The following is a 24,408-nucleotide window of genomic DNA, read 5'->3' as shown; positions in this document are numbered from 1 at the left end:
TTCAGAGCCAAATCTTCTTTCTAGACTTGAGGCTGTGCTTTTTATTCATGATATTTCATCTTCTCCACTAAACTATAAGTTCCTAGACCAGTGCTAATAACCACCAAAAGGTATTTAGCAAACATTTGCTTAATAAATTACTGCATATATTAATTAACAGAAAAATCAATGAATGAAGAACTGCTTTGAGGGCTCAAATTTTACTTTGAGGGTAGTGTCATTTGGGCCATTTTTTTTTAACTTTCAATTCAGTTAGATTTGCATTAGAAAGTCTCCTTTGTGCAAACACTCCAGGGCAACTGTGCAAAGTTGCTTTGAAAGTAAATGCCATCAAATATTAATAAGATAAGCCAAGGGAAATAAGATTGTAGTTTGTCCCAGATAAAAAAGAGAATTTTTCTCCCTGAAGTATGAAAACATAAAGGAATTTAAAATGCCCACCCAGACACTAGACAAAGACATGTGGGTGACAAAGCTAAGAAAAGCAGATTGAATATGGCATGCTGTTAAGATTAAATGGATGGAAATCCCTGAAATGACCAACAAAGACATTGGAAAATGCTGCTAATATTCCTTTCGGATTTTCTTCCCAAAATATACAAATCTCCATTTTTTATCTAAAGGAAAAGTGAATTTAAAAGTATATTCCAATAATCCTACAATCTCACTGTAACCTACCATAGCTAATGTAATTCAGGATCTCTGCTCCTGGATCTGGAAAGACTTCATATATTCTGACAAAAGAAAAATAGAAATGACATCCTGGCCTGCCGGAGCTCCCACAAACCACTGAAAACAGAAGAAAGGGGGTCCCACAAAGCTCACAGTGAAATGACAGTTTAAAACAGAAGAAAGGGGTCCCACAAAGCTCACAGTGAAATGACAGTTTAAAACAGAAGAAAGGGTCCCACAAAACTCACAGTGAAATGACAGTTTCCATCAGGAGATGTATTTTATTATGTCAGGAAATTAAACACTGAAAAAAAAAATCAATCAGTCATTAAACGAAAGCTATGCGTGCTGGCCCTCCCCCACAGTCTACTCCTGCTTAGCACATGACAGCCATCATCTGCCCTAGGACTAATCTTAAACGTAGACTACATGTGATAGTAACAAGAGCATCGGATTCATGTCGAAAGAACTGGATTTTTTTTTTTGAGACAAAGTTCATTTTACCACCCTCAGTAGAGTGCTGTGGCGTCACAGCTCACAGCAACCTCCAACTCTTGGGCTTAAGAGATTCTCTTGCCTCAGACTCCCAAGTAGCTGGGACTATAGGTGCCCAGCACAACACCTGGCTATTTTTTGGTTGCAGTTGTTGTTTAGCTGGCCCAGGCCGGGTTTAAATCCGCCAGCCTTGGTATATGTGGCTGGCACCCTAGCCACTGAGCACAGGCACCAAGCCGGAAGAACTGGATTTTAATCCTATCTCTGCAATCCACTGACCAGTTGACTTTGTCAAGAATGGCTTGGAATCCCTTGATATTCGGTTCTCAGAGCTAAAGAATGGGCTCTAGTACCAAGGCGGTGACAAATCAAACACAGACACACTCAGGAAGTTCACACAAGCAGTCTCATTGCAAAAGCATGACAATAAAGCAGAAGTACATCCCAACAGAAGGATGGGTCTATCTCCAAAAGTGGGGAAGACGCTGGGGATCTGAAGTCTTCTCTATTTTTTATGTTTATGGCTAATGATTGAGCAGTGGGAAGAATATTCTTTATTTTTCTTAGAAAGAGATGGGGATTTATTAGCACTTAGGGCTCTCCCCATGTTTAACCTTATAGGGAAACTTCCAGGGATTGCCACTGTCATGGTGCTGGTGGGTATGATTTTTACCATGCAAATGAGAGTAAGTGGGTCAAAAGGTCACCTTGGGTTGGTTCTGCACATGCTCCAAACCTGGAAAAGAGCCTAACCTCACATTTCCTGCCATTGTGGGTTAAGTGCTAAATGCTGATGGATGTTTATAGCCTCCTCAAGTTTGCTGCCTTTCTGTGAGGAAGGTATAAAACTATCAGCCTGTTCCTGGTGTCTGTCCCTAACTACCTAAGCCAAGTCACTCAGTTCTCTGGTCCTCACTTTACTCATTTGGAATAAAATACCATTAATATCAATGTCACATGTATGGTATAAGCAGAATAAACTAAACCTTGACAGTGTGTTGAAATAGGCCTTCTACTAGCCTCACTCCATGCTTAGATAAATTTTGATATTATGTAAACAAAGAAGACTTGTATGTATAATTAGTTGTAAACTTTCAAGTAATTAACTACCAATAAATAATATGATGTATCTAACCAGTATCACATTTTCTCTGACAAATCTAATATAGTTCCTGCTGTGACAGCGAGCCCAGGTTAGGAATGCGCCAAGTGGACCCACCATGAAGTAAAGAAAATTTTACACTGAGCCAGAATTTAAACATTTAAATTAGGTGAAATGTGAAAAATCAAGCTGAGATGTAAAGCTGTGTCTAAAATGGTCCCACTACGCCATCAGCCATTGGTGCCTCTTGGCCACTAGAGGCAGCCGGCAAGCCCTGCTCTATAAAAGAAAACAAGTCTTGCTTCAAAGCTATATATGCATTAAAATAAATGTGTGAGATTTTTCTCTTATTAAAAAAAAAGCTAACTTGGGTATTTATTGACAGGCAGGAACTTTTTATTTTATTGAGTCATCCATGAGCACTTAGCAGTTAACTTTTGCCATCAAATTCTTCCTCTGGGATATAGAAAGACAAGGATAACAGTCTCCACTGAGGAAGTAATCTGTACATACATGTATTAGTCTCAGTGGAGACTAAAATTATTATAATCATAATACTATAAATTCATGAATTCTAAAGGAAGAGAACCTTAAAAAGCCTATCCTGTGCTCTCTAAGATGTAGATAGATTTTGTTAAACAGTTTCTTATTTCTTGAAATTCCTATTGCTTTTCCGAGTCTAGTTTTCTGCCACAAGAATTGGTTTCTTCTGTTTCCAGAACACTTAGTTTTGTTCATGCATATTTTGGAAACATACACTCAAAGTAGCCAATAATATTTCTTGCCCCAGGTGGCGATGTCTGTTTCCCACAGCTCTCAAAGAGTACCTGTCTTTCTCTTAAGTTGTGCAACCTTTTTTTTTTCATTTATCTCTGAGGAGACAATGCATTCCACTGGCTTTCCTTCTACAAAGGAAATCATCAACACAAAGAAAGTTTATTTTCCTTGGCAATTATTTTTTTGCTTTAATTTTCTCAATACAGCTATCTTCCATCATACCCACTTGCACCCCCGATACAAAAATTGAACTCAGAAGAAAAGACAAAGAAAATTTCCACCTTGAAATGTTCCACTTACCCTTTTCTCAGGTTTAAATGTAGAGCCATCAGTGGAAGGATTAAATACATGTTTCAATGGACCTAAAATAGATTAAGAAAAGCACTTATGAACAATATGAACATATTCTTAGTATCTATTGGTTCAGTCCGGCTTTGAGGCCCCAGATCTGGTGGCCTACATTAAAAGGAAAACAAGAGATAAAGATGTGACTGCTTCAACAAGCTCAGATGTAGGCCTCAGGAAAGAGTAATAAGAATAGTATTTAGCATATACTAATAATCTACCATAAGCCAGAAATTTGGTATATTCCGTGTATATATACATGAACATATATACTAATTCATGTGGTGCTTATAACAACTCCATGAAATAGGTACCATTGGCTGCGGGGAAGGACTATGGCACAAAAAAATTAAGTAAAATGCCCAATGTCTTACAAGTATGGGCTATGCTGCTTCTTAAAAGTTTGTGAATTTTTCATATCCAGCTCATCAGGACAGTGGAGTAGACCAATATTTATTGTAAACTCCTACATAGACATTAACTATGAATTCCCGTAATTCTGATGGTAGTTAAGAGTCAGGATGAAGAACAAATCCAGTGGAGAAGAGAGCCTGCTGCCATATTTAGTGTGATATGCTAGGTTCTATGGCAAAAATGCAACTGAAGTGAATACATAGTTCCTGCCCTCCAAAGGTTTATATTCTAAAGGTCAATATTAACATAAAATAACTAACTAGTAATTCAATCCAATACCTATTTATTCTATTCAATTCAATAATTATTTGCTGCAACCTTACTCTATTTCACAAACTAACTAAATATGCCAAAATCAGGATTTGTATTCAAGAAGAAGAAAAATGAGGACGGCATGAAATCTATTTGAAGGATACCAAGATTTTTGGAGAAACGACTTGCCAACTAGCTATTAAAATTTCAATCTAGGGGTGGCGCCTGTGGCTCAAGGAGTAGGGTGCCAGTCCCATATGCCGGAGGTGGTGGGTTCAAACCCAGCCCTGGCCAAAAAAAACCACAAAAAAATTAAATAAAATAAATAAAATAAAATAAAATTTCAATCTGATGAGTGCATTCAGGCACTAGGTACCTCAGAGGAAGATATGACTCACTTTTCTTAGAAGAACAAGGAAGGCTTGCCAAAGAAGCTAAATATTAAAGAATAAATTTGTAATAATTTTATAAATGGAAACTTCTCGCTTTACAGAATAAATTTCCTAAATAAAAGTATCAATTATATTTGGCATTTCCTTGATACCTCATAGATATGCAAGCCTGAGAGTATAGTCCTTTCATGAACACAATTAAACTTCATATGATGCAAATCAGTCTAACTTGGAGCATGACATTTGAAAAATCAATTTAGGGAAAGGCCAACTGTCAGGGCAATGGACACATGTGTCTTCAAATCAGTACCTGTGTACTTCCTAATACAAAACCTATGTCAATGACTAGATCAACACCATTACAAAAGAATTCTCAAGTTTTACTCATTGTATACATTCTCTTCATGTATTTTAAGAATCTAAGGATTTTGAAACATATTTTGGGTTTTTGTCACTATATTTTTAAAACAAGGTCAAAATCTAATACTTTGACTTATTTATCAGTAGTGCTCTGCTTCAGATGTGTTTGTTCTTTCAAACTATCCATATTGAACACCTACTCAGTGTCAGAAACTCCTCTGGATATGAAGGATACAAAATCTAACAAGGAAAGCAGGATACTAGTTTGAGGATACCTATACCTCTAAGAAATAGAAAGAATTATAATAAATATATAAGAAATGAATCAATAAGCTGATTTTAGATAATGATATGTGCTATAAAGAACATAAACACAGCAGGATAGCAGCCAGGGAATGAATTGGGGGCTGTAAAAGAAAGCTCTTTTACCTAGGATGACCCCCCCAAACCCTTTCTGATACTATGACACTGTTATCTAAGACAAGAATGATGAAAAAGAACCAACCATGAATGATCTGGTAAAGAGAATTCCAGGCAGTGAGAAAGATTCTGAGAAAGACATGATCTTGGAATGTTTGAGGGACAAAAGCAAAACTAGAATGGCTGGAGAATAATGAAAAACAAAACAAAAAAAGAGAGTGGTCCAAGGTGAGTTCCCAAAAGAAGACTGCAGGCAGATCACATTTTTTTGACAATAAGGTAAGAAGTTTGGGTTTTCTTCCAATTGTCATGGAAAGCAGTTGAAAGAATGTAAGCAAGATAATGACGTGATTAGATTTAAACTTTAAAAAAGTTGTTCTGGCTACCGTGAAGAGAATTGACAACGGGAGAAAAGAATGAAAGCAGAAAAATCAATTAGGAGGCAAGTACAGTTGGGCAAACAAGAGACAGTAGAAAGTCAGACAAGAGCTGTAAAAGATGGTGAGATGTGAGCACATTTGTGATGCATTTTGAAAGTAGAGCTGGCAACATACTTGAAATTGGGTTCTGGTTTGGAGAGGGTATGATTAGGTCCAGAAATAAACTAGAAAAGAATTGGAAGGTAGAAAATAATAGACTTATTTTTGCTATGTGAAGTTTGTCTTATCTACTACACATCTGGGTGAACATGCCAAATAAATTTCTAGAAGTACATTTAGAGGAAATACACAGAAAATGGGATTTACATTTGAGAGTTTCATCATGTAAATAGTATTTAAGTCCCTGGAATTGAACAATATCATAAAAGAAAAAGTATACAGAAAAAAAAGGAGGGCTTCATATAGTCTAGCATGGACTCAATGTTTTAGAATCTGGCAGAGGAGGATGAGATTGAGAAAGAACTTAAATGAGGTAGAAGGAAAACAAGTAAATGTGATATCATGAAGGTCTAGAGAAGAAGTTCAGGAAGGGTCAACTTAACAATGGTTGCTGTGAAGTCAAGAAAATTGAGGACAGTGAATTGACTCTTTAAAGTAGTGAATTAGAGGGCCCTGGTGATATTGCTAAGAGCATTTCAGGCACTTGGTAGCAATGAAAGCATATTAGCAGAATACGTTAGCTAGCTATTGCTGTGTAACAAGCCACCACAAAAGTTAATAGCTTAAAATAACAACTGTAATTGCTATTTATTAGGTCAAGTGAATGGCTCTGCTAAACTCAGTTCCATCTCAGCTGATCTCATCTAGCCTAGCTCATGTATCTACATCAACCTGTGGGGTCGCCTGGGGTCACCTGCTCCAGAATGGCCTCAGTTGTAATAGCAGTATCTCTGTTTTGCAGGTTCTTTCAACCTCATAAAAGACAGCCCTGGCTTGTTTTCAGAATGGTGGCATCATTCCAAGAAAGAGGGCAGAAGGACACCAGGCCTTCCCAAAATCTTGGCTGGAAATTGGCACATCATCACTCTCCCCAATTCCAATTGTTAAAAGCTAGTTTGAGTTCATCTCAGAATCAGAGTAGATGGAGCCTAAAGACTTAGAGACCTAGGAGCATGAATATAGGGAAGTTATTAATTAAAGCTTACAATGCAATGAGTTGTCACAATTGGTTAAAAGAATTGAGAAGAGAATAGAAAGAGAGTGCATAGAGACAGCCACAAATATTTTGAAAGTGTTTCCCATAAAGGATAACAGATGGATGGATGCAAAAGCTGAAGATGTTGAGTCAAGAGTTCTATTTTGTTTGTCTTCTAGACTTATTTTTTTAAGATGAAATATGAAAGAATCTGTTCATAGCCTGATTGAAATGATTCACAAGAAAGTTCAAGAGAGAAAAGGAGACTGATGAAAACAAAGTCAGCGAGTGAATAGGCTAAGATTAGAGGCATCAGCCTTGTATTAACACATGAGCAGAGACATTTCTTTAAAAGTAATCAAAAGAAAAGAAGAGTACAGTGTATACAAACTTCTTCTTCATGTTGAACTGGATTTTAATTTCAGAATTTTTAGGAGTTAAGAAAATTCTACCAGCTCAGGGAAATCTTATTCTTTTTTCAAAATGCACCTGCTTATAAGTCAAAATTACAGAGGACTGTTCATACCAAGAGAGTTTATTTCTACTATGAAATAAAGATGTTGAGAAGAAAAGACAAAATGAGTTCAGAAGAGGAATCACCTGTGATCAATGTCTTGATTCCAGAAATCAAAATATTTCAAAATGACTAGAAAACCTATGGATAAACTGTGTCCTTACAGAAGTCACTCATCAATGAAAAATATTAATTTAAATCCATTGTACAAACTTGCATACTAACCATAATTCCAGAGTGTTATATTTTGAGTATTCAATATTAAAACATCCTTTCTTTCAGTAATCACTTGAGAAATTGAAATAGTCATTCAGTTAAAAATTTCTTAAATTTACAAACTGCTGCATGCATTCTGGAGAGCTGTTGCACAAATTACCCATGACTTGGGTGAAATGTCTTTGAGTGTCTAATGCCATTTAGGAAAATTGGTGCAGATGGACATGGGTGGGAAGGAAAACTTCACAAAATTAAAATTTAAAAATCTTTAGTTTATTATGAAGTTTTTACAAAAGTTTAGAATTAAATGTGAAGGTCCTATACATGGCTGATAATGAACTTGACATGTATAGAGACTATTTCAAAATCAGAAGCACTCTTTCATTCAAACAAGGTTATCATTTCCCTAGGAACTCTGACTAAATATCTAAAAACAAAATTCTTGTGTCAGTTTAAGTCAGGTCTTTATTTCCATGTAAGTTGAAGTCAATGAAAAAGGACTTCTAGGTCAAGAATGGAAGCTTCCTAATTTCCAGAGCATCCCTAGGAAATCCTCTGTACATAAGTCTTCACCCTACATGGATGGGCTCAGGTTGCTCATGAGGACCCCAACAGGAAGGAATTATGAGTATAAGCATAAGGTGGATTTTTTAAGATTTCCTGACTTCCATTTGCCATTAAAGAAAACATTCCAAAATTAAATTTGTTCCAGTATTCTCCATCTGGCTCTAGGGGCACTTGACTGAAACAAAAACATCACATTGAGAGAGAAATGAGCAGGTGAGGAAATACAGTAGGCAGAGTCACCACAAATAGACCAGGTAACGACTAGGAATTCACAGCATGAGAAAAGAGAAAGAACAAGCTGAACAGACCAGAGGCAAGTAAGAAATAAGGTAATATTTTTGTTTGTTTTCTGGGTTGTTTTTTATTTTATTTTGTTTTGTTTTGTTTTCTGGAGACGAGGTCTCATTATGTAGTTCAGGCTAGTCTTGAACTCCTAGGTTCAAGCTATCCTCTTGCCTCAGCCTCTGGAGTAGCTGGGATTGCAGGCACACACTATTGTGCCCAGCTAGAAAGAAGGTAACTTTAATTTACTTTGCTAAATACTTACTGAGCACCTACCGTGAATCAGGTATAGTTTGGAAATGAAGATGGAAGAGGTATATAAAGCAAGGGAGACACACAGGCATAGGCTATTGATGTGATACAATGGGGAGGCAGATACACACCCAACCAAGCCTGGGATACCAGAGGGGCTACATGGAAGATTTATTGCTTGACTTCTATCTTAAAGGAATACATAAGAACTAGTGAGGTAAAATAGAAGATTTGGAGGCAAGGCAAAGCAAAGCTCCAAGGACATGAATGATCATAATATCTACAGGAAGAGTCAAGCAGTAGGCTCCAGTGGTTATGGAGAATATTGTTTGCCAAGTCTTAATTTTATCCAGTAGCTAAATCCTTCCAGAAATATAAAGATTGGAGAACAAGAAATCAGCAATAAATAATGAATAAGTTTATAAAAAGGAAGGGCCACATTTTAGAAAAGATTATATATGATGGGATTTGATAGATATCTGGAAATATAGGCAATTCTTTGGAAAGACAGGTGGAGCATCAATAGGTGCAATCAACTGAAACACACCGTGACTAAGAGGCCTAGCAGATAAAACAGCATTCGGACTGAACCTCCTCCCTGGAACTTGTGAAATCCTTCCCCTGCCAGCAGACGTCCACATGGAGAAGATCCCAGAGGCCTATGAATAGAGTCTAAAGCAGACAAAAGGATGCCTTGTTTTTAAACTTTCACCTAAGGGGCACATCCCCTGGGTGAAGGGCCAGCGGACAACTTGAACTTTGCCTGAAAAATGCAAACAAGGTAACCTAATCATTTGTACCATCACATTAATCTGAATTTTCTTTAATGGAGGGGAAAGGATACCTTGTTTTATTGCACTTTGCAAACATTGTGTTTTTTACAAATTGAATCTTTGTGGCATTGGGCAAGTCCAGCAGCATCGTTGTTTCCAACATCATGGGCTCACTTCATGTCTCTGTGTCACATTTTAGTAATTCTCACATTATTTCAGACATTTTCATCACTATTATATCTTTTATGATGATCTGTGATCAAAGATCTTTCGTGTTATTACTGTCACCATAGAAGATGGAGAACTTAATGTGTATGTTTTGACTGTGCCATCAACCAGCTGTTTCCCCACTCCCCTCTCTGTGGATCTCCTTAGTCCCTGAGATGCAGCAACATTGAAACTAGACCAAGAAATAACTCCTACAATGGTCTCTAAGTATTCAAGTGAAAGGAAGAGTCTCATGTCTCTCACTTTAAATCAAAAGCTAGAAATGATTAAATTAGGTGAAAAAGGTATGTCAAAAGCCAAAATAGGTCAAAAGCTAGATCCTCACACAAAACAGCCAGGTTGTAAATGTAAAGGAAATGTTATTAAAGGAAATTAAAAGTGCTACCCTAGTGAACAAAATGAAACGAACTTATTGCTGATATGAAGAAAGGTTAAGTGGTCTGGATAGACAATCAAATCAACCACAAAAACACCTTAAGCCAAAAGGTATAAAAAGGTAATACAAAGCAAAGCCCTAATTCTCTTTAATTCTATGAGAACTGAAAGACGTAAGGAAGCTACAGAAGAAAAGTTGGAAGCCAGCAGAGGTTGGTCCATGAGATTTAAGGAAAGAAGTCATCTTCATAACATGAAAGGGGAAGTAGCAAATGCTGTCATGGAAGCTGCAGGAAGTTATCCAGAATATCTAGCTAAGGCCACTGATGAAGGTGCATACACTAAACAACAGATTTCCAATGTGGATGAAAAAGCCTTAGATTAAAAGAAGATGCCATGTAGGACTTCTGTACTAGAGAGAAATCGATTGCTAGCTTCGGAGCTTAAAGGACAGGCTGATCTCTTGCTAGGGCCTAAAGCAGCTGGTGACTCTAACTGGATGCCGATCCCTTATCCCTTAAGAATTATGCTAACTCTGTCTGTGTTCTCTAAACAGAATGACAAAACCTAGGCAACAAAATATAAATATTCTGGGATAATGTGAGCTAATAATTAATATGCTTATATCTATATCTATCCACTGTAGATAAAACTATGTTAATCTTTCAGATTGAAGTAGTTACTTCTTTGACTGATCCAATAGCATAAAGGAAAAAACCACTAATTTCCACACTCAGCTTTTGCTGTGTGTATAGCTCACATCTTTAATCCCAATACACTGGCACTCTGGAAGGCCACACAGAGGATCACTTGAGCCCAGGAGTTCAAAATCAGCCTAGGCAAAATAGCAAAACCCTATATCTACAAAATTTAAAAAATATATATCCAAGTGTGGTGGCGTGCTCTTATAAGCCCAGCTAATCAGTAAACTGAGGCAAGAAGGATCACTGGAGCCCAAGAGCTTGAGGTTACAATGAGTTATGATGACACAATTACACTCCAGTCTAGGCAACAAAGTGAGACCTTATCTTGAAAAAATCATCAAATTAAAGAGACTAAAATTTAACAATCTCAATTCCAATTTCTCCTCTTCCTTAAAAGCTTTCCACTCCTTTGGTTACTTTAAGGCAGCAAAGTAATTAAAGCCATTTTAGGACAGTTAACTGAGTAAAAGCATTCTTATGGTTAGGATTTTGTAATTTGAATGGTATTTGGAATGGTAATAATTAAAATATATTGAATATGCCATGTACTGTTGCTGTTCAAATATGGTAAATTTTTATGAAGGGTAGTCTAAAAATATTTGAGCCAGTACTTTATGAGAACCTGTTTATGAAAAAATAAATTCTTCCTGGGCTATAAAATGACCCAGTTCTTTACTTAGAATATGGATCTGAAATACCAGAGATTATTACATAATCTGAAATCTAGTCCTCTCTGAAAAGCTTTAAAAAATCCAGCTCAGATACACTTTTCAGCTGTCCTGTATAGCAGAATAAACTAAATCTTTTCTTTTAAAAAAATTATTCTGCATCTGTGTTATCAAGTGTCGTGCCTGAGTTCTGCTCATATAATTATTATGAAGCCAAATTTGCAGTAATTAAAGAGACCACTGCTCTAAGACCAGCTTTCTAACAGGAAAGAAAACAACTCACAAAGCTGAAATCCTTTTAATGGGCTTTCAACTTGCCCAGGAGGAAGAGATCTATTCCAAGCATAAACACAACCTTCCAGAGATAGTCTTTTTATGTTGCTCTTAAATGTCTAATAGGTGTTCCACATCGGCTGTGAACTTGTGAACCCAGAAGGAATTTAGGAGTTTTTATAAATTCTGTGTGCTATGGTACACACACACAGGCACACAGGCACACATTTTACACAGCATAGCCATGGCATTTTTACTGCTGTAAAATCCACTGTTGCATATCTTGAGGTCCTAAAAAAAGATTTTATTTTGAAATGTACAACTGAAAAGATAACTACACAGTGGATTGTAGTGATTGTACAAAATCAATAGCTAGCCACTTTAACATAAAAACATTGAGGAACTGAACTACATGCTGTTTTGTGCTATTGAATTTTTTAGTTAGATGTGTTATCTTATTGTCTTCATTTAAAAACTCGACATAATAAACTTATTCTTCAATAGCATACATTCTTCATGATGTTAGTGTTTTTAAAGAAGCATTCCAATTTGGAAAGTGCTGGTTAAAATCCCTTGTTAGCCCTCAGGGACTAGTAATTTCACAAGTTCTCAGTAAAATATGTAAATTCTCGTATTTAAATCTCTATTAATGTAGCTAGATAGGTTCTTGAAAAGGTCTGTAAAGTCAGAAATTTAAAACAAGTGACAATGTACTAAATAACTGGCTCAGAGCCCGGAGCACAGTGGTTACAGCACCGGCCACATGCACTGAGGCTGGTGGTTTGAACCCGGCCTGGGCCAACTAAACAACAATGACAACTGCAAAATATATATACGCCAGCCATTGTGGCAGGTGCCTGTAGTCTCAGCTACTTGGGAGGATGAGGCAGGAGAATCGCTTAAGCCCAAGAGTTTGAAGTTGCTGTGAGCTATGACGCCATAGCATTCCACAAAGGGAAACATAGTGAGACTTTGTCTCAAAAAAGAAGGAGTAAATAACTGGGGAATGGACTACTGAAGTACAATATCTAGTAAATCTTTTTGTATGGTGAATGCTTCCATAAATTGAAAAAATAGACACCTTTTACTGTGTCCATTTTGTAAATTTAGATTTTGTGTAAGAGATTTTCTTAAACTGGGGAAGATTTGCTTACCTTCTTACTAAAGAAGAAATAATTTTGATTGTATGAATTGGGACTTCCATGAGATTGCTCAATCTTTTTAATACCGGGTGTGTTGCTTTTTAAAAAAGAAAAATCACCTCTATGATAGCTGACAATATAATGCCTCTATTCCCTCCTTTGGTAACCTCAAATATCTATGTATCAGGGAGAGTGTTTAGCTATAAACCACAGAGCCCATTCTATCCAACTCATTCAAGAAAATAATGTATTAAAGGTCATAAAGTCACTCACAAAATATCAGGGAAGGCCGAAGATGCCTAGCTTGTAAATTACACAGCCACGAAGAATAGTCAAATTACACCCATAAAATGCTCCAGTAAAGGTTCCACTACCAGCACCACAGCCCGAGTTTATACTGCCCACCCGAGTGTGGGGCTGTATCCCCAGATGGCTTGCTTCTGTGACTTCTAAAAGCTCATCATCTCTCCATTATCCTCACAAGATGTAATTCCTTATGTCACTCTCCTCTGAACTAAGTCCCAAGTGGATTCCCTCCAACCTGCATTCTAGCTTTAGTGGAAAAAGAGGAAAGCTTTTCTATCCTCTACCTTAAAATGTTACAAGGTGAGAAATTCTAGGAAAGGTGTTCAGAAGAGAATAGGAAGAGAATAAATGTTCGCTTCAGTCTCTGCATAGCTTCAATAATACTCTATTTTCCTATGCCTAAACCTCCAAACAGTAACAACCACAGAACAAATGTTTAAATCTAATACAATGCAACAACTGATTTTAAAAATGAAAATGCACTCACTATCCCCCAGGAAAAGGGACAACCTACGAAGTCATTGATCACTGCATCCAGTTCCAAGTCCAGGACCAGTTGACCAAATCCTAACAGTCTGAAATGAATGAATAAAGCACAGGAGTCAACAATCACCATGAGTGATACTGAAGTTGAACAGGTAAAATAGCAACAGAACTATGGAGAAAAACAGAGGTAAATTAGTTAACATGAAATTTCTGAGTATTTTCAGAACAATCAACCCCCATCATGACTTTTTTCCATTAAGACACTGAACATTCAACAGTGATGTTACTCAAATAGATTCTATGGGATGCCACCATAGTCTGCCACCAAGAATACTTTATTTAATAGCTTGTTGAGTGCCTGGTGCCTTGGCTCATGCTGGTAACACTAGCACTCTAGGAGGCTGAGGTGGGTGGATGGCTTGAGCTCAGGAGTTCAAGACCAACCTGAGCAAGAGAGAGACGCTGTCTCAACTAAAAACAGAAAACCTAGCCAAGCATGGGGGCAGTTGCCTATAGTCCCAGTTACTCAGGAGGCTGAGGTAAGAGGATCTCTTGAGCCTGTGTTTGAGATTGCTGTGAGCTATGACACCACCTCACTCTACCAAAGGCAACAGAGTAAGACTCGACCTAAAAAAAAAAAAAAAAAAAACCTCATTGAGACCATTGAGACAAAAAGGTCATCATGCATCCCTAATTGTCAAACTCCTCCGCTGCAATAAATGGTGTTTTCTAGGTATTCAAATACTCTCATACTACCTATCCTGAAAGGATCATCTACATTATTTTTCTCCCAGATCTTCTTTTTAGAAATCCTCTTGTCTCTCAACTCAGAGCCCCTGGATTTTCAAGCCAAATCATTAGCACCTCACCATGAACATTATAAATGCATAATAAAAGCAACTGTCCTTCTATACCTGGACAAATTGAACCCAAGACATGCTACCCGGCCTGCTATGAGCTGGGAGGATTTCCCTTTCCCCAGGTCCTCAGAGCCTTCCTAGAATGGGATCATATTGCCACAATGGTCCACTTTCAGCTGGTAGTTGCATGGTGTGGTAATAATCAATCTACTTTTAGTTTTTGCTTTCTTTAGTCAAAGGTCATGGAAAACAAAGGCCCCTGGCATATGATGCTGGAGGAGTGTCAGCCAAGCAGGGAGATGCTGTTAAGAATGTGAGCTACCTGCCAATGGAATTTACTTTATGTCATGTTGAAGCATATTCTTGGTTTGCTAGGGGAATTATCAACTTATTCCAAATACCCCAGTATGATTATTAGTAGTGCCTCTTTTACTTCCAAAAGTGTTCTGGTTTGCAGGATAAACTATGCATTTACCCTACACATATACTATTTCCATCTGATAAAGTATTATGGGTCTTGCCTAATTTGCTTCTGGGTGGATTGGCTCACCACATTATCCAAATACATGATAACATGTAGCTCAAGCATGGCCAATGATCAACTGTTTAAATTAAACTCTTTCACAGAGAAGCATGAATCCTATGTACTCAATCTTGATATGAGGACAATTAATGACAATTAAGGTCATGGGGTGGAAGCAGAAAGAGGGATGGAGGGAGGGGGGTGGGGCCTTAGTGTGTGTCACACTTTATGGGGGCAAGACATGATTGCAAGAGGGACTTTACCTAACAATTGTAATCAGTGTAACTGGCTTATTGTACCCTCAATGAATCCCCAACAATAAAAAAAAAAAATGGGAAAAAAAAAATAAATAAATAAATTAAACTCTTTCAGGACCTATTAAAAAAAAGAGAATAGTTACTTGTCAAAAAAGGTATGGCTTTGCTCCAAACCTCTAGGATCTCTGCTGTGATTATTCCAGCAGAATAAGGTATGCAATGTACTACACATACTTTGAATACCACTGTATGCACTAAGTTGCAAGGAACAAATGGTAGAATAAATTACAGTGTAACCAAACTCAGCTGAGCATCCTTCCCTGGATCTCAGGCTGGTTCAAATCTGACAGTCTTTTGAGTGATTTTGTGAATTATTCAGAGCCTCACTCATAAATGTGATATTGCCATTCTTCAATATCCAAATAGGCCTACCCAACTTGTGCCACTTTGTTAGTAATACCTGATATGAAGTGCCCAAGCTGTCTTTTATTTTTTTATTGCAAGATGTTAATTAAGGGGGTACAAGTGTTTTTGTTACAAGCATATCTTGTATAATGTGTAAGCCCGAGCTTTTGTGGTGTCTATCAATAGAATAGTGTTCATTGTACCCAATAGATAAGTTTTTAGCCCACACCCACCCTCCAAACCCCCTTTGGTTTATCATATTCTTTATATTATTTTTTGCCTGTATGTACCCATCTATTAGCTCCCATTCACTAGAGAGAAGATATGGTGTTTGGTTTTTCATTCATGAGATACTTTACTTAGGATAATGGTCTCTCCAGTTCCCATGATGCTGCAAATGACATTTCACTCCTTTTATGGCTGAATGGTACTCCGTGGTGTATATATAACACATTTTCTTTATCTACTCATGAATTAGAGGACACTTAGGTAAGAATTACACATCTTTGTAGTTGTGAATTTTGCTGCAATAAATATTTGAGTGCCGGTGTCTTTTTGATAAGATGATTTCATTTCCTTTGGTTAGATACCCAGCAATGGCATTACTGGATCCAATGGCAAATCTACATTTATTTCCTTGGGGAATCTCCATTCTGTTTGCCAGATAGGTTGGACTAATCTACAGTCCACCAACAAGTGTTCCTTTCTCTCTACATCCATGCCAGCACTTATTGTTTTTTGACTTTTTAAATAATGGCCATTCTAATAGGGGTAAAGTGATATCTAGTTTTTATTTTCATTTCCTTGATGATTAGTGATGTTGAATATTTTCCCATATGTTTGTTGGCTATTTGTCTATCTTCCCTTGAAAAATTCTTTTCATGTCTTTTGCCCATGGGGTTTTTTTTTCTTACTGATTTGTTTGAGTTCATTACAGATTCTGGGGTCTCAGTCCCTTGTCAGATGTACAGTTTACAAATACTTTCTTTTGTTCTATAGGTTGTCTATTTGCTCTGTTCAATATTTCTTTTTTGTGCAAAAGCTTTTTAATTTACTTAAGGCCTATTTATTTTTGTTGTTGCTATATTTGCCTTTGAGGTCTTAGTCATAAATTCTTTGCCTAAGTCAACATCTAAAAGAGTTTTTCCTACATTTTTTCTAGAATTTTTATGCTTTCATGCCTTATATTTACATCTTTAATATATCTTAAAGTAATCTTTTATATGACAAGAGATAAGGATTCTGTTTCATTCTTTTTCATTCATTATTCCCAGCACCATTTATTAAATAGGACTTCCTTCCCCCAGAGTATGCTGTGGTTTGCTTTATCAAAGATCAGTTGGTTATAGGTAGATGGTTTTATTTCTGAGTTCTCTCTTTTTTCCATTAGAATGCATCTCTAGTTTTATACCAGCACCATACTGTTTTGGTTACTATAGCCTTGTAGTATAATTTGAAGTCAGGTAGTGTGAAACTTTCAGATTTGTCCTTTCTACTTCAGATACCTTTGACTATTTGAGTTCTTTTTTGGTTCCAAATTAAGTTTGGGTTTTTTTTTTCAGATATGTGAAATATGATGCTGGTATTGCATCATATTCAATAGCATTGAATCCCATAAAAATGTATGGATATTTTAACAATGTTGATTCTACTGATCCATGAGCAGGAGATGCTTTTCCATTTGTTTTGTCATCTGTGATTTCCTTCATCAGCTCTTTGTAGTTCTCTTCATAGAGTTTTAAGTATATTTCTAGGTATTTTAATCTCTTTGTAGTTATTATGAATGGTATTGAGTTCTTGATTTGACTCTCTGATTGACAGTTATTGGTATAGGAATGCTACTGATTTGTGTATGTTGATTTTACAATCTGAGACTACTGACTTTATTTACTGACAATTCCAGGAATCATTTGGTGGAGACTGTAGTGTTTCTAGATACAAAATCATATCTTTAGCAAACAGGAATAATTTTTCCTCCTCTTTCCCAATTTGGATGCACTTTATTTCCTTCTCTTGCCTGATTGCTCTAGCTAGAACTTCCAATACTGTGTTGAATAGAAGTGGTGATAGTGGACACCCTTGTCTTGTTCCAGGTCTTAGAGGAAATGTTTTCAACTTTTCCCCCATTCAGTCTGATATTGGCTGTAGGTTTGTCTTATATGGCATTTATAATTTTAGGATGTATTCTTTCTATGCCTAGTTTGTTGAGGGTATTTATCATGAAAGAGTGCAATATTTTATTAAATATTTTTTCATATTAATTTTATATTAAGATAGATGATCATGTGGTCTTTGTTTTTCTGTTTATGTGGTGAATCATGTTTATTACATATATTAAATCTTTCTTGCATCCCTAGGATGAAACCCACTTGATTATAGTGGATTATCTTTTTGTTGTACCATTCAATTCAGTTTGCTACTATTTTGTTGAGGATTTTTGCATCTTTGTTCATAAGAGATATGGGCTCTTGGTCTCAAAAAAGTTTCCTTTATTTGTTGTTGTTTGGTTTGTTGGTTTTCGTTTGTTTTTGTGTACTTTCCCAGCTTTGGTATCAGGATTTTGATATTGGTTTTGCAGAATGACTTGAGAAGATTTTTTCCTTCTCGATGTTATGGAATGATTTATAAAGGATGGGTACCAGTTCTTCTTTGTAGGTCTGGTAGAGTTCAGCTGTAAATCCATCTGATTCTGGACTTTTGTTGTTGGGAGATTTTTTTTATTACTGCTTCAATATTGCTACTCGTTTTTGGTCTGTTTTGGTTTCCATTTCTTCCTGATTCAGGCTTGGGAAGATCAGTGTTTCCAAGAATTTATGTATTTCTTCTAGGCTTTCTAGTTTGCATAGAGGTTTTTGTAGTGGTCACAGAGGATATTTTATATTTCTACAATATCAGTTGTCACATCTTTTTTCATTCATTTCTGATTGAGGATATTTGAGTCTTTTCTTTTTCTGATTAATCTCAATAGTTGTCTATCAATTTTATTTATTTTTTTCAAAGAGCCAAGTTTTTGTTTCATTGAGCCTTGTATTTTCTTTTTATCGTTTCTGTTACAATTAGTTCTGTTATGAGATTTGTTACTTATTTTCTTCGATAGCTTTAGGTTTGGTTTGCCCTTCTATTTTTAGTCACTTGAAGAGTGAAATTAGATTGTTGATTTTGGATCTTACTGTCTTTTTGTTGTACGCATTTAAGTCCACAAACCCTTTAGGATTGCCTTTCAGTGTCCCATAGGTTGTGAAAACTTGTGTCGCCTTTGTCATTCAGTTTGATGAATATTTTGATTTCTTTCTTAATTTCATTATTGACCCAAGGATCGTACAGCAACAGGTGATTTAATTTCTATGATTTTTGTGTAGATTTGAGTATTTCTCTTGAAATTGATTTCTAGTTTTTCTCCATTGTGGTCTGAGGATATGCACAGAGTCATTTCATTTTTTTTTAATTTGCTGAGACTTGTTTTGTGGCCTAAAATATGATCAAACACATGTGCTGATGGGAAAAATGTATATATTCAATAGTTTTAGGGTAAATATGTATTAGGCCCACTTGTTCTAGAGTCTTTTTTTTTTTTTTTTTTGAGACAGAGTCTCACTATGTTGCCCTTGGTAGAGTGCCATGGCATCACAGTTCACAGCAACCTCAAACTCTTGGGCTTAAGTGATTCTCTTGCCTCAGCTTCCCAAGTACCTGGGACTACAGGCACCTACCACTACACCCAGTTATTTTTTGGTTGCAGCTGTCATTGTTGTTTATCTGGCCTGGGCCAGGTTCAAACCCAACAGTATGTGGCCGGCACCCTACCCAAGGAGCTATAGGCACCTCCCAAATCTGGTGTTTCTTTATTCATTTTCTTCTTTGATGATCTGTCCAGTTCTGTCCATGGATTATTGAGTCCCTAGGTATTAAGATGCTACTGTTTACATTGGATACTTTTTCCCTCCATTCTTGTGATACTTTGCTAAGAAGAATATGTTCCAGCTCCATCCATGTAAACATGAAAGAGGTAAAGTCTCCATCTTTTTTTAAGGCTGCATAATGTACTCAGCCTTACTATGAAACCAATGTATAGCTTTCATATGAAAGGTATAACCCAATTATAGTCCAAGAAGAAGGGGAAAGGGGAGAGGGAGGGGAGGGGAGAGGGGAAGATAGGTGGAGGGAAGATGGGACCACACCTACAGTGGGACCACACCTATGGTACATATTACAAGGGTACATGTGAAATTTACTAAGTGTAGAATATAAATGTCTTAACACAATAACTAAGAAAATGCTGCGAAGGCTATATTAACCAGTTTGATGAAAATATTTCAAATTGTATATAAAACCAGTACACTGTACCCCATGATTGCATTAATGTACACAAATATGATTTAATAAAAAAATTAATCAAGAAAAAAAAAGATGCTACTGTTAATTTCTTTTCTTCCCTCCAGAAAGATTTGCCTGATGAAACTAAGAGCTTGGGTGTTAGGTTCATATATATTTAGTATTATTATTTCTTCTTGTTTAATTGGTTCCTTTACAATTATATAATGACCATCTTTGTCTTTTTTAACCATTGTTAATTTAAATTCTATTTTTTTTCTGGTATGACAATGGCTATTCCTGCTCACTTTGGTTTCTATTTTACGTGGAATTTTTTTTTTTTCCATCCCGTATCCTTGAGTCTGAGTCCTTGTGGTCTAGATGTGTTTCTTGCAGACAGGAAACACTTTGGTTGTGTTTTTTAATCCACTTAGCCAGTTTATGTCTTTTAAGTGGCACAATCAAACCATTCTCATTGAGTGCTAGTATTAATATGTGGGTTGCTGCTCTATTCAACCCAATTGTTGGATGATACCTTATATCTCGTTTTCTCACTCATGCTATTGTTTTATAAGAGTTGTAAGCTATAACTTTGTGATGTTTTTACACTGGTTGGTATTCATCATGATGTTGTGAATATAGTGCAACTGACTGTCAGAAGTGGATTTCGCTCTTCTCCCTACTCCCTTGCATGTCTCCTTACAGCATCTGGTCAAAGGCAACAGCCTAAACTAGCCGAGCTCACCAGCAAGGGAACCGTAGGCTGGGAGTTTCCGTATCCAGTATGCTATTATGCTACCCTATACTGAAAGTGTGGCTTTCCTATGGGAAGAGGGGTATTTCACAAGTTCTATGACTTGGACTTACACTGCATTTTCTGTTGAGTTCTTCCCATGTGGGATCCCTCAACTCCAAAGATTACTTCATAAATCTCTCATGATTAAGTCCTGGGGGTACAGAATCTGGCCTGTGAGCCTGTCCCCTTGTCCCTCAAAGTTCAATCTTTGACTGTACCAAGGAGAAGAATGCTGGTCCTGAGTTTCCAGTGGAGCACTCACATAGGTTTAATGTTCCTTCACTTTGTGATACGCCCTGTTCTACTGGAGTAGACAGGCAAACGGCACCAGAAAAAGCTGGCAGGCAGAGAGCTCAGAGTCTCAGCAACCCTTGATCTTCTGCAGATCTTTAAAAGGAAAGATACAAACCTTATCTCAGTGTACTGAATGCACTAAAAAAGAGGAAGCAGTCACTCCTGAGAGCCCCAGCTCAATTGTCCTTTGGGACCAGCCATGGATGGTGGAGAAGGAAGAAAAAAGTGTGACTGTAGGAGAGCTGGCACTCTGGTCATCTCTGTCACTCTTCCCAGGAGGCAGCCCACCTGGAAGCTCTTGGATCACTCAGTTCACTCAGAACTCCCTAGTCTTCATGCCCATTCTGGGCAGAAGTTGGGAAACGTTCATGTCGGAACCACTGACATGAAAATGAAAGGGCTGAAACTCCCAGGGAAGAGCAAAGACACACAAAGTGGCTGGAGAAGCAGTAGGGCACCTGACATTTCAGCTTATGTCTGTGGTAAACCCATGGGGGCTGGCAGACAGTGCTTGTTTTCAAGAAGCTTCCATTTCATTGATGGCAGCAGCTTTGAGGCTCATAAGAGTAGAGACGTCCTCTAGAAGCTCAAGAGCCTGCTGACTAACAGAGGTGTGAGGGAAGGAGAAAAATGCACCCACCTTCTCAACAAAGCTCCAAGTTTCTTGCAGGTTAATCTCTGCTGCAATCTGGCTTCCTCTTACTCTGCTCTGCAACTTCTTCTCAAGGACTCTGATAGGTTCTTGCACCTTAGGTATTATTCCTTCTTTCTGAAATGATCTGGCATCTGATGTCTCTAGTCATCCCTCTTGCCCCACCTGAATGTTTCTGAGCTTAATTTTCCATATCTGTAATCCTAGGTATCTTTGATTGTACCAAGGACTATACCTTATTAGCTTGTTTTCTCACTCATGCTAATGTTTTATAAGAGTTGTAAGCTATAACTTTGTGATGTTTTTTTCTCTGCTGGGTATTTATTATGCTGTTGTGTGTATAGTTCAACTTGCTGTCGGGAGTAGGTTTCACTCTTCTGCCCTCTCCCTTGCATGTCTCCTTATAGCATCTGGTCACAAACAGCAGCCCAAACTAGCACTATGTATCTTAGTGCCTTTCATTTTGAAAAGAATATCTTGGCAAGTTTCTTAATAGAGGATCTATTAAAAAGTAAATAGAGCTGGAGGCTGAGATATTTTCATGCAATTTGTCTGCCTCTTTCTGCACCACACACTAAGGCACTAGAACACCTTCCTTTCCCTAGGAGTCCTTCCAGTGTGGCAGCATTCATGTAGTAGAATAAGTGATGTCCTGTGGGACAGAATATCAGGATGACTGAAGACCACATTTGTTTCATGATTCTAAAGAGTTAACATGTCCCTAAGCTAAAAAGAGGAAAATGAATTGCTTTCCCCGAAATATAAAAGAAAACTGCTTCTGTTGTTCTCTGCATATTAGAAATAGATAAAAAGCAAGAGCTGGGCAGCACCTGTGGCTCAGTTGGTAAGGCGCCGGCCCCATATACCGAGGGTGGTGGGTTCAAACCCGGCCCCGGCCAAACTGCAACCAAAAAAATAGCCGGGCGTTGTGGCGGGCGCCTGTAGTCCCAGCTACTCGGGAGGCTGAGGCAAGAGAATCGCCTAAGCCCAGGAGTTGGAGGTTGCTGTGAGCTGTGTGAGGCCACGGCACTCTACCGAGGGCCATAAAGTGAGACTCTGTCTCTACAAAAAAATAAATAAATAAATAAATAAATAATAAAAAGCAAGAGCTGTATCATAGATGCCAGAGACTGTGTTCATTTGTCCCAATAAAGAGATAATGTCTAGAACAGCAACTGAAAATTTGTCACTATCTGAACAAGCTGAAGAAATTGTGTCACATTTTTTATGACCAATATACCTTTTGAATGGCCAAACAGGTAAGTTAAATGAAGTTTCCATTGATTAGTATTGGCTTAAAGTCAGTTCTAATTGAAGCAACAATAAAAGAAACTTCCAACAAAAATTTGAAACATGGTTTCAAATCAGAATTCTGCCAAACCTTCAAAGAAGAGCTTGTACTTACATTGCAGAATCTATTCAATAACATCGTGAGGGAAGGAACCCTCCCAACTCTTTCTACAAAGTAAATATTAAGATATCACCTAACCCCAGTCATAATGGCTCACATTAATATAGTCCCAAAGCAACCAACTCTGACATGGATGTGGAGCGAGAGGAACACCCACACACTATTCCTGGGACTACAAACTAGTACAACCTCTATGGAAAGTAGTATGGAGATTTCTCAAAGAACTAAAACAGACCTACCATTTGATCCTGCAATCCCCTTGTAGGTATTTACCCAAAGGTGAAAAAAAAGTCATTTTATCATAAAGATGCTTACTTTTGAATGTTTTAGCAGCATAAGTCACAATTGCAAACATGTGGAAACAACCCAAGTGCTCATCAATACATGACTAGATTAATAAAGTGTGAAATATGTACGCCACAGAATAGTACTGAGCCATAAAAAAAAGATGGAGATTTAGTATCTCTTATAAAAACCTAAGTGGATTTGGAGACTATTGTCCTAAGGAAAATACCAATATCACATGAATGGAAAAATAAACACCACATGTACTCAATACTGAGTTGGAAAAAGTTGATCAATACCTATAGCTCACATGGGAGCAATTTCAATGAAATTTAAGAGTGGGGAGGGAGAAAAAGGAATGGATAAATTCCTCCCCAATGGGTACATTGTAAGGGTATACTGCACACTTTCTGGGACAAGGACACACTGATAACTCTAACTTTATCCACACAAAAGCTAACTATGTAATGAAAACATACATATTCCCATAATAATCTGAATTTTTTAATTTAAATTAAAAAATATATAAATAAAACTTAAGATGCACCTATATCTCAGGAGGATGCTAAGTCACAAGGGGCTAAGAGTTCTACGTTAGGAACCAGGGTCAAAGACTAAAGATTAGAACAAAAGATTCTCCTAGTACCCCAACTATTACTCAAGAAATTACAAGGGTTTTAGGAACTCTGTGCCAGGAACCAGAAACCATGACCAAAGTATGTATTTCTTATTATAAATCGCAATGACTTTACCTTTCCTGCCTATAATGGAAACCACAACCACCTGTGCCCCTCTGAGATCCATCGTTCCCACTGAAATCATAGAGTCCATTTCAATGGCACGTCACTGACGTCGCAATGCCTTTTGTCTCAGAACAGCAGAAAACAGCCACATAGTCTGGTTTTCTGTCACTAACAATTTTTTCAATATGCATATATTTTTTCAATATCTTAGAGGATATGTCCTGTAGGCTTTCTAAAGGCACATATTTTAAAAGGTTGGTGAATATACATGAAAAGTTACT

The 24,408-nt window shown here is 37.3% G+C and overlaps 1 pseudogene; it reads right to left on the bottom strand.

Annotated features, from left to right (window-relative positions):
• The window catches only part of LOC128585442 (eukaryotic translation initiation factor 3 subunit F-like), a 31,908-nt pseudogene extending 7,720 nt beyond the window's left edge, over positions 1-24,188 (bottom strand).
• Positions 24,189-24,408: the final 220 nt, after the last annotated feature.

This window comes from Nycticebus coucang, chromosome 5, assembly GCF_027406575.1.
Source record: "Nycticebus coucang isolate mNycCou1 chromosome 5, mNycCou1.pri, whole genome shotgun sequence".
NCBI lineage: Eukaryota > Metazoa > Chordata > Mammalia > Primates > Lorisidae > Nycticebus > Nycticebus coucang.
This window is presented reverse-complemented; position numbering and strand designations above follow the sequence as displayed.